This window comes from Biomphalaria glabrata, chromosome 4 (genome assembly GCF_947242115.1).
Source record: "Biomphalaria glabrata chromosome 4, xgBioGlab47.1, whole genome shotgun sequence".
NCBI classification, from domain to species: domain Eukaryota; kingdom Metazoa; phylum Mollusca; class Gastropoda; family Planorbidae; genus Biomphalaria; species Biomphalaria glabrata.
In genome coordinates this window covers 30,807,855-30,818,822 of record NC_074714.1, presented here as the reverse complement: position 1 = coordinate 30,818,822, position 10,968 = coordinate 30,807,855, and the positions used below count along the sequence as shown (strand labels likewise).

Sequence of the window (10,968 nt, the reverse complement as noted above, 5' to 3'; positions counted from 1 at the left end):
TCAAATCCCCCTCTTCTTTAAAACACGGTACCCCAAAAAAAAAAGAATGCAATCGACAATCCCCAAATTACAAGAGCATAGCGAAGGAAGATTTTTATTTAAATTCCCCCGCCCCCCCCCCCCCAAAGATTTACAAAAAAAAAACACCTCTTCAGTATAAGACTACCCATACATCAGTCACCAGATTTTATGAGCGTAGCCCAAATGGGGTTTTGTGTTTAAAACCTCTCCTCCAGCGGGGTTTAGAGCTAAAAGCCACCTCTTCAATATAAACACAGCAAACTACACACTCAAAAATCTACGAGCGTAGCGAAAGGGGTTTTGAGTTTAAACCCCCCTTCAGCGGGGTTTAAATCTAAAAAATACCTCTTCAATATAAAAAAAAAAGCAAATTACACACTCAAAAATCTATGAGCGTTGCCAACGACAATCCCCAAATTCCAAGAGCATAGCTAAGGAAGATTTTGATTTTAACCCCCCCCCCCCCCTCCGAAGATTTACGATAAAACCCCCTCTTAAATATAAGACTACACATACATTAGTCACCAGATTCTATGAGTATGAGCGTATAGCCCAAAGGGGATTTGTGTTTAAACTATATTTGCGGAGGGAGAGAGAGAGAGAGAGAGATGTCAATTAGTAGCATGTCTTATTTAAATTAAACTATCACAAAAATTGTGTTATTGATGCTCCACTCGTCTGGATCCGTCCGTCAGTGGGAGTTTGCAAAAATATCCTTAAAAAAATATTTAATTGTTGTGAACCATAATAATTTGGTATTTTATTGAAGATCGCAATTTAAAGCACAGAGAGATATTACCGATTCTATATATAGATCTAGATTATATAGATCTATATAGGTTGGTAATCTAGATTTTAGTGCCATTTCCTGTTTGTGAAAATAAACATTTCTACCTAGATTATCTAAGACTAAGTCTAAGACCTAACTACTAAGAGTAAGAGACAGTCGATCTCTAAGATCTAAATAGATCTATGTAGATCTCGATCTATAACATAGGGTTTACCACTTATAGTATATATATATATATATATATATATATATATATATATATATATATATATATATATATATATATATATAATGTATATATAGATAGATCTATACTGACACTATATATATTATAATTATAAATATAAATTATAATAAATATCATGGGCGTAGACAGGATTTTTTTCGAGGGGGGGGATTCCCCCCGTCCCCCTCCTCCACTCGGAAAGCAATTATATATATATATGTGTGTGTGCGTACATAATTAATCTTTATTACATTCTTTCGGAAGACATTTATTATGCCCTAGAATAGATTCTTCCTGGAATTAGTGGAAAACTTGTAGACTACCCGCCCTTACTAGCAAGGGGGTCTGGGGGAGCTAGCACCGCCGAGCACTATTTCTGGTATTGAAAGCCAACAAAATGCATATTTTGAGGTATCTACAGTGCATTCTCTTGCTATTAAAAAGTTTTGGTATTAGTATACGAGACTAGAAACACTAAATCAGGTTTCTCTTATATTTTAAGAATATGCAGAAAAAAATGCAGATTACAAATATGTAATTTGATTTCCTCGGAGATAAATAGTTTTTAATATATAAATTTTTAAGTTTTATTTCTTATTACCATATATTGTCATTGGAAATAGCCATTTTACCCATTTTGGTTTTAAGGCTTAATACTAGACTATCTCCCTTGAATTACTTGCCAACATTTTTCTGTTGCTGTTTTGTCTTTCTTTCTAGCAGCTATTAGATCTAATATTAAAATTCATTTAAAATGATAGCATAAGAACAAAAAACTCTTTAAAAAAGTTATTGAAAAAATGAAGAAACAACTTCATCAATTTATTATTAACATTTTTATAGACCTTCATTTCAGTAAATACACTTAAAAATGCATAAGTTGACAGCATAAGAACAAAAATCTCTTTAAAAAAAGTTTAATATAGATAAGGGATATAAATATGCTTAAAAACAACATGGTGGTCAGTAAATGTCTCTGGGCATCTAAACTATTACCAAAGTTTTATTTCAAAAACCTAATGTGCTATTCTTACTGACTTAGACCCTCTCGCGCTGTTTGGCGCATTTTCCGACAAGCTGTTTCCGCAACTCTTATTTTGCGTAATTCATTTTGTCAGAGAACATGTCCCGCAAAACCTCATGCGACGCTCTGTCACAACCTTACTAAGGGTTCGACTCACAGTTCAGCATATGATTTCTTTGATTTAGACCCGATTTCTATAACTGACTCCTAAAATCTGTTTTAGCCATCTTTGTTGAGCCACATTTAGTGTTTTTCAATTTTGGCAGAAGACTATTCACACTTTATTAATGGAACCCAAGCCACTGGTAGAAATTTGTAACCTTTCTTGACTACGCTCTTGGAATTACATGCCTGTATTTCGCTTTAGATTTTATATCAAAAAGGAGTTTTTTCGTCAAAATCATCTGTTGAGGGGTTTTAAACTAAAAAATCTCTGGAGTTTTTTGTTTTTTTTTAAATTCAAAACCCCATTTAGCTACAATCATAGAATTTGGTGACTGTAGTTTGCTTTAAACTAATATTGAAGAGAGAGGTTTTCAACTCTAAATGCTCTGTAGGGGAATTTTAAACTCAAAACCATCTGGAGGGGTTTTAAACTTTAAAGAAAAAGCCATCTGGAGGAGGGGGATTTAAACTCAAAACTCCCTTTGTCTACGCTCATAGCATTTTGAGTGCATGATTTGCTTTTTTTAAATATTGAAAAGGTAGTTTTCAGCTTCAAACCCCGCTGGAGGGGGGGAGGGTGTTAAACTCAAAACCCCTTTGGCTACGCTCATGGAGTTTTTAGTGTGTAATTTGCTTTTTTTTTATATTGGAGAGGGGGTTTATCGTAAATTTTGGAGGTGGTTTTAAAATCAAAATCTTCCTTAACTGTGCTGTTGGAATTGGGGGATTGTTGTTTGCATTGTTTTGTTTTGTTTTATAGAAGAGGGAGATTTAACTGCAAAAACCTCTGGTAGGGGTTTTAAACTCAAAATCCCCTGGTAGAGGGATTTGTGTCTCAAAACCCCCTGATAGGGTTTTTTTAAATCTCACAACCCCCTGGTAGATGATGGTTTTTAACTCAAAACCCCCTCGGCTGTGCTGTGGTAAGTAATGATTTAGTATTAAAATTTCACCTAGAATAAACAAAATGAAAGCAATAAATAAGTCACCTAATTCCGTCCCCCCCCCCCCCCCCCGGCCGGGGGTTGACCCCCACCCGGCTACGCCCATGATAAATATATATAATAATATAGAATAATAGATAGATCAATTGATCTATCTAAATCAGTGGTTCCCAAACATTTTTTTGTCTCGTAGACCCCTTGCCATGTTTTCCGGTTATCGGTAGACCCCCTGCTTCAGATATACGGTATTTCATTTTTGAAAATTCATTAACTTTAAATTTTACGTTTTTTAAAACTAATTTCTAACTAGTGAGTCGAATAGTAGGCTTAAGATAAAAGTAAATTAAAGCTACATTTTTATTATTAAAATTCAGATTTAAACCAAAATAATAGTTTCTACGTATTACATACAATCACCAAACACAATAGTAATGTTTTTTAGTAAAGGGTTTGCAAGCTCACAATCCCTTGCTTCGGAGATGAGGTTTCAGAACTCAGAAATCCAAGATAAAATTAAAGAAAACAATCCAGCTTACTCCTTGGGAATGACCACTAATCTTAAAATGAAGGAACTAGATGAATCCCTAAAAGTCCTCAAACCAAAACAAGCCCCGGGCCCAGACAAAATATCAAATGACATGCTTCTTCACTTGGGTCCTCAAGCCAAAAGAAAACTGCTACAATTATTCAATGCTAGCTGGAAATCTGGCAGAATTCCAAACATCTGGAAAAAAGCCATTATGATCCCTATAATAAAGCACGGCAAACCAAGAAATAAACTGGATAGCTACCGTCCCATCAGCCTCACTAGTTGTACTTGCAAACTGATGGAAAGAGTGATAAATAGAAGGCTGACATGGATCCTTGAGTCAAATAACCTACTCACTGAAGCCCAGGCTGGCTTTAGAAAACGCAGATCAACAGAAGATCAAATTGCCTTCATCACACAGGAAATAGAAGACGGCTTTCAAGAAAAGAAACCAACAACAATTGTGTGGGTTGACTAAGAAAAAGCATTTGACAAAGTCTGGGAACAAGGTCTCTTGCTCAAGCTTATCCAGCATCTCATATCCCACAGAATGTACAACTGGATAAAGGAATACCTAAATAACAGAAAAGCCTTAGTTTGCATGCAAGGACAAAGAAGCCACACAGTGGGTATAAAAAATGGCGTCCCCCAAGGAGGAGTCCTATCCCCAACACTTTTTCTAATATTCATAAACGATCTAAATCAAAACCTACCCAAAAAAGTTAAAAGCAGCATGTATGCAGATGACCTTGCCTTAATTAGCACAGAAGAATATATAGGAACATCGAAATTTCGATTACAAGATGCTCTTGATAAACTCAATAATTGGTCCAAAGACTGGGGCATGTCCATTAACACAAAAAAGACAACATATACCATATTCTCACTGTCAACAAAACAACAAACAATAAAATTAACATTTGATAAGGAAGCTTTAGAAAAAAATGACAGCCCTACTTATCTTGGAGTCACCTATGACCCGAGACTAACCTGGAAAAACCAAATAGATAAAACACAGAGTAAAGGCATCCAGAGACTATCCCTCTTGAAAAAATTAGCTGGCACAGATTGGGGAGCTAATCACAACATCCTGAAAAAGACCTATACCAGTTATGTAAGACCTGTACTAGAATATGGTGCCACAGCATGGGGCTCAGCAGCCCAAACCAACCTAAGAAAAATAGACAAGGTTCAAAATATTGGTCTAAGGATAATGACAGGAGCAATCAAAACAACACCCATAAGAGCTATGGAGGAAACCGCTGCCCTGATTTCTCTGGATGAAAGAAGAGAAATTAAAATCCTTTCCCAATTCACTAAATTGGAAACCTTGGAGAGGCACCCACTCAGAACAAAAATCCACAAAACTGGCACAAAAAAACGTCTCAAAAGGACCAATTTCATACAGGAATCTCTAAACCTAAAAAAGAAACACCAACTTGAAAAAATTACTCTGGAATCCTCGATACACTATAATGAATCTCCACCCTGGGACGAAAGCCCTCTTTCTACTATAAGGGACCATATTGAAAACATAAAAAAAAAAAATCTGATTACAGACCAACAGAGCTCAAGGAAATAGTGAACTCTTTTCTACATACCAATTACCCTAGCAATCAGTGGATCAGAGTTTACACGGATGGCTCATCCCATAAAGCCACCACACATGGAGGAGCTGGAATACTTATCGAATGGCCAGATGGAGGAAAACTAGAAAAATCCATTGCAACTGGAGAGCTCTCTGACAGTCACAGAGCAGAAAGGGAAGCACTAGCACTAGCTGCTACCATGCTAGCAAATCATCCAAGTTCCCCTCACAGTCAGATTGTCTTTGTAACAGACGCGAAAACAACCCTCCAAAGCTTGCAAAACTCTGATTCCCCTTATATTAAAAACCTCAGAACAGCACTTATAAAGCTCAACAACAACAGCAAAAAAACTGTTATTCAATGGATACCAGCTCACATACAACTAGCAGGAAATGAGAAGGCTGACACACTCGCCAAGAGTGGGAGAACAAACTCACAAGTAAACTCTGCACTCTATCCAGAAGAAATGAAGAAATTAATTGTACATAAAATAAATGAGAAATGGACGAGCTCTCATCCAAATCACAAGAAAGATGATGCTTACTATAAGCTATCCCGACAAGACCAATCCCGACAAGACCAACGTCTAATCTTTCGACTCAGGACCGGACACAACAGAATGCGACAACACATGTTCCGGAAGCTCAAAATTAGAACCAGTGAAATCTGCCCATGTGGAGTATCACCAGAAAATGCCGACCACGTCCTCCAAAACTGCTCTCTCTACCAAGAGGCCCGTATAAGACATTGGCCCCAAATCACCCCAATAGAAAGAAAACTATATGGAGAGCTCCCTGATTTGGAAACCACTGCGCAGTTCATCTCATGTATTGGTCTAGTCATATGAACACTCCAACATAACAATGAGAACGATGAAGAAGAAGAAGAAGAAACTCTCTTCTATAAATTCATTGCCCTAACAACCATTAGGTCAGAGTTTATCTCAAAAAGCCACCACAAACGAAGGATTGGAAGACTTAGCAAAAGTCTCAATGGAGAAAAATTAATTAAGAAATGGTGTTCATTGCAACTGGTGAGCTCCCTGATAGCCACAGAGCAGAAATGGGAGCACTGGAACTAGCAGCTATCTCGCTAGCAAATCACCACATACGCCAAACAGTCAGACTGTTTTCCAAAGCATGAAAAACTCTGATTCCTCCTATGTACTCAATACAGCACTTTTAAAGCTCAATAATAACAGAAAAAAACAACTGTTCTCCAATGAGAAGGTTTAACACTTTCCAAGTGTGAGAACAACTACAAATGAAGAAACTAATAGTGAATAGATAAAATGACTAATGGACAAGCTCTCATCTGAATAGCAAGAAAGACAAAACCTATTATAAACTATACCGATACGACCAATGACTAATTTTTCACATAAGCACCAGACACAACAGAATGAGACAACACATGTTTCTGAAGCTGAAAATTGGGACCAGTGAAATTAGCCCTTGTGGAGTGTCACCAGAGAATGCTGACCAGGGCCTTCAAAGTTGTATTCTTCATCAAAAGGCTAAAATAAGACACTGGCCCCAAAACACCACCATAGAAGAGAAACTATATAGAAAGTTGCCTGATCTGGAAACCACTGTGCAGTTCATCTCAGATACTGGTATAGTTATCTGAAGTCTCCAACATAATAAGTACGAAGAAGAAGAAGCCTTTACTGTCGAAACTCATCTTACTATATGATGTCGATCAAGGTTTTGTGGGTTTATTCTGAACTTTATCTTTGAGTGTTTGAAAGTTTTTCAAACCTTTATCTTTTTTATCAGGATGGCATCGTTTCAAATGATCCTCAAGCTTAATTGGTTTCACAGCATCATAAAAATAGGCACATAAACCATCGTTTGTTTGACAACGAAGAATGAAGCCCAATTTGAAATACTCAACACTGTACAGTTTACATTTCTTCTTGTTAAAGTTACAGCATGATAAAAAATAGCTATTTAAATAGAATTATTACATTTAATACAACAATTTTCATTCCAGCATTTAGTAAGGTACAAATCATAAATGAGTGTATAAAACGATTCTATTAACGGACCTGCTGAAATGATAAATGAGATTCATTATCGTATACCCCCGTGCCCATCCCATAGACCCCCAATTTACTTTTTCACTTTCGTAGACCCCTTGGAAGTCTTCGTAGACCCCTGGGGGTCTATATAGACCACTTTGGGAATCACTGATCTAAATCTAAACTTCTAAATTATATTAGTTAGTATCTAAATCTAGGGGTATTAGTTAAATCAGGTTTCTCTTATATTTTAATAATATGCAGAAAAAAATGCAGATTACAAGTATGTAATTTGATTTCGTCAGAGATAAATGGTTTTTAAAATATATATTTTTAAGTTTTATTTCTTATGACTATATAAAAGTATATATTGTCATTGGAAATAGGCCATTTTGGTTTTAAGGCTTAATACTAGACTATCTCCCTTGAATTACTTGCCAACTTTTTACTGTTCCTGTTTTGTCTTTCTTTCTAGCAGCTATTAGATCTAATATTAAAATTCATTTAAAATGATAGCATAAGAAGAAAAAAACTCTCTTTAAAAAAGTTATTGAAAAAAAGAAGAAACAACTTCATCAATTTATTATTAACATTTTTATAGACCTTCATTTCAGTAAATACACTTAAAAATTCATAAGTTGACAGCATAAGAACAAAAATCTCTTTTAAAAAAGTTTAATATAGATAAGGGAAATAAATATGCTTAAAAACAACATGGTGGTCAGTAAAGGTATCTGGGCATCTAAACTATTACCATTAATTCTATATCTAGCACGTTCTTCTTTTTTGTAAGTCTTAAAGTAATGTTCAGACCTTGTGGTCTATAGGGCAGATGATGTTAAAGTCATTTGTTTCTGTGGCCTACGGTTAACAAGTTTGTCATGTGGCCAGCACAATGACCAACCGCCTTTACTTTTCCCTAACTAATGTCAGGTACCCAGGCGCCCGAAGATCCCGAAATTAAAAATCCCAGTCTTCACCAGGATTCGAACCCCGGTACGGAAGCCAAGCAGTTTACCGCTCAGCCACTGCGCCTGCTTTGTAAGTCTTAGTTTTAACTTAAATATTATTATGAAATTAAAAATAACTGAGACTTATTATAATTATACTCACTTTGACTTAGTCTAAGTCGCGACAATACACGAATATTGATTATTGAATATGAATTTATTATTTTAAATAATATAGAATAGACGTATATCTAATCTAATTATTAAAACTCCATTCGATTGTCTAGATCTAGTAGTTCTAGTGAGTAGTACTAGTCTATCATCAATGATCTTCTCATCATCATCTAGATTACTAAAATTACTTATTAGATTCTATGACTATGTTCTATGTTAAGTATGTTAGTATGTAGAGTATTAGTTTATTTATTCTGGACATTACATGAATTAGAACAGGCACTGTTTTTGTGGTCATTACATCTTTATTTTGACATTTAATATGAAACTAACACGCTGTATAATGTGCTTGTCCATTTTTTAATGATTCTGTCCCAATATCCTACCATTTAGCTGTCTTTTTATGTAAGAAAAACGAATTTCAAATTTGTTAGTCAGGTTGTTTTTTTTTCCTATGTTACCAGGATGACTTTACCTCTTCCTAGGGTTAAAACTATATTTTTGGTTGGCTAAGTCTATGCTAATGAGCCCAGCAATATTTATTCTGTTCACTGGCGGATCCGGGGGGATCGCCCCCCCCCTCTTCCACTCGACCGACCGACCCCCCCCCCCCCCCCCCCAAGGGCGAATTTTAGTCTAGAATTCACACAATTTGTATACGAATTCATTACTTATGTTAATAATATATACTAATTATTTATATTTCGACCTATTTTTAGATTATTTCGCCCCCCCCCCCCCCCTCTAGTATGTTGGCTGATTTGGTGGGGTCGGGAGGGGGCGATGGTATTATGTCATTCCCTGTTTGCCAATTTATATCTACTGCCCTTCCCACCTAAACCTTTTGAGGGGGGGGGGGGCGGTCCTATTTTTATGAAGAATCATAGTTTGTGAACAAAATTAGTTGAATATATATATAATATAAACTACATATTGATATTTGAACTCATTGTATATTATGTCGTACCACACTCTAATCTCAAATTTTATCATTAGTAAAATTTAAATGAAAAAGGGTTGTACCAGGTGGGAGGGGCGATTCATGTAGTTAGGAAATTACAAAACAAAAACATCTGTCACTAATATAATTTATATATACTATAAATTAAATTCTTATATCGAGTCACCACACCCCTATTCTTTAATGCCAAATGCAATCATTAGCAGAAATTATTAAAGGAGCGAGGATTAATCGTTTTCAATCTACCGCCCCTCCCATTTCCAGACAGAGTTTATGTAATTTCACATGAATTTATCATAACTATTTTAAGAAAGACTTTGCATTCAAAAAATTAGAATTCAACGAAATTTTTCAGTATAAGAGTCACGATTGAGATGAGTTCTAAACCCAAATCATTTTTTCATAGTCGCCTTTTTCTAACCTTTACTCAATCTGATATTTTTCTAGTTAAATAAATTTGGGACTATAGCTCACAATTTATACTTCGATTTTATTTAATATTATTTATCGAAGAATTTTTTTTCGACGGAGATCCTCAAAGCCAAAATCTAAATATGTGGGGTATCTTATCTTTTCAAGGAACAAATCGGATTTTTTGCAATGTATTAAGGGCCTATAAATTCATATTAGAATATTTTTCAAGTACAACATTATTCAAAAGGTCCTTTTTTAATAATATGAATAATGAGTTTTAGGTCAGGAGAATACGTTTCTTCTGTGAAGTATGCAAGAAAACTCTTTTGGCGGCGGGGCTTCGCCCCGAACTCCATTAATGAATAATGAGCTGTAAATGTCAGGAGAATGCGTTTCTACAGTGAAGGGGTGCGGGGACGGATATAGTACTGAATTAGAGACTTCCTACAAGAGCATACAATAAGAACAAGGATGTACGGAGAAGTCTCATGGGAAATGAGCACGGCCTCCCCCAGGGCTCCGTCCTGTCATGCGCCCTTTTCACGGCCTTCATAAATGACCTACCGGCTCAGCTAAAATACCAAAAGCTGCTATATGCTGATGATATTGTTCTTTGGAAATCTGGAAGGAGCGCAACCTCTATACAAAAAGTGTTACAAGAAGATCTCCATATGCTCTGCTCATACACACAAAAATGGAGGCTAGAAATAAACACCTCCAAGACGGTCTATTCTCTGTTCACGCTGGGGTCTGGCATTCTCGGGCAACCTTTCCAGCTCTCCCTCAACAGAGTGGCTCTCAGCATGAAAAAGCTATCCAAGTACTTTGGTGTAACTTTAGATCGCAAACTAAAAATGTGTGAGCACATCCAGGATGTTGCAAGAAAGGCCTCAGGGAAACTTTGTGTTGTGCGGAATCTTGCATCCACGAAGTGGGGAGCTCAAGCAGACATGCTCTGATCCCTGTATTGAGGAGCAGTCCGATCACAGATAGACTACAGCCTACCTGTGCAAATTTATGGCTCTAGGACTGCTCTTGAACAACTTGATAAAATACAGTCCCAAGCACTAAGATTTGTCTGTGGAATCTTTAGGACAAGTCTTGTAAATACGGATGAAATAATGGCTAATGTAGGTCCACTAAACCTTAGGAGGGAAA

At 36.2% G+C, this 10,968-nt stretch overlaps 1 protein-coding gene across 5 annotated transcripts in view; it reads left to right on the top strand.

Annotated features, from left to right (window-relative positions):
- The first annotated feature begins 869 nt into the window (after positions 1-869).
- The window catches only part of LOC106075863 (uncharacterized), a 32,257-nt gene continuing 22,158 nt past the window's right edge, over positions 870-10,968 (top strand). For 2 of the 5 annotated variants that reach the window (XM_056026219.1, XM_056026222.1), the window contains exons 1-2: positions 870-956; positions 8,245-8,352. The gene's annotated coding sequence lies outside the window, so the exon portion shown is untranslated. Of the gene's footprint in view, positions 957-1,311; positions 1,449-8,244; positions 8,353-10,968 lie in introns of those variants that run through there. The other 3 variants (XM_056026220.1, XM_056026221.1, XM_056026223.1) reach the window with 2 other exon arrangements.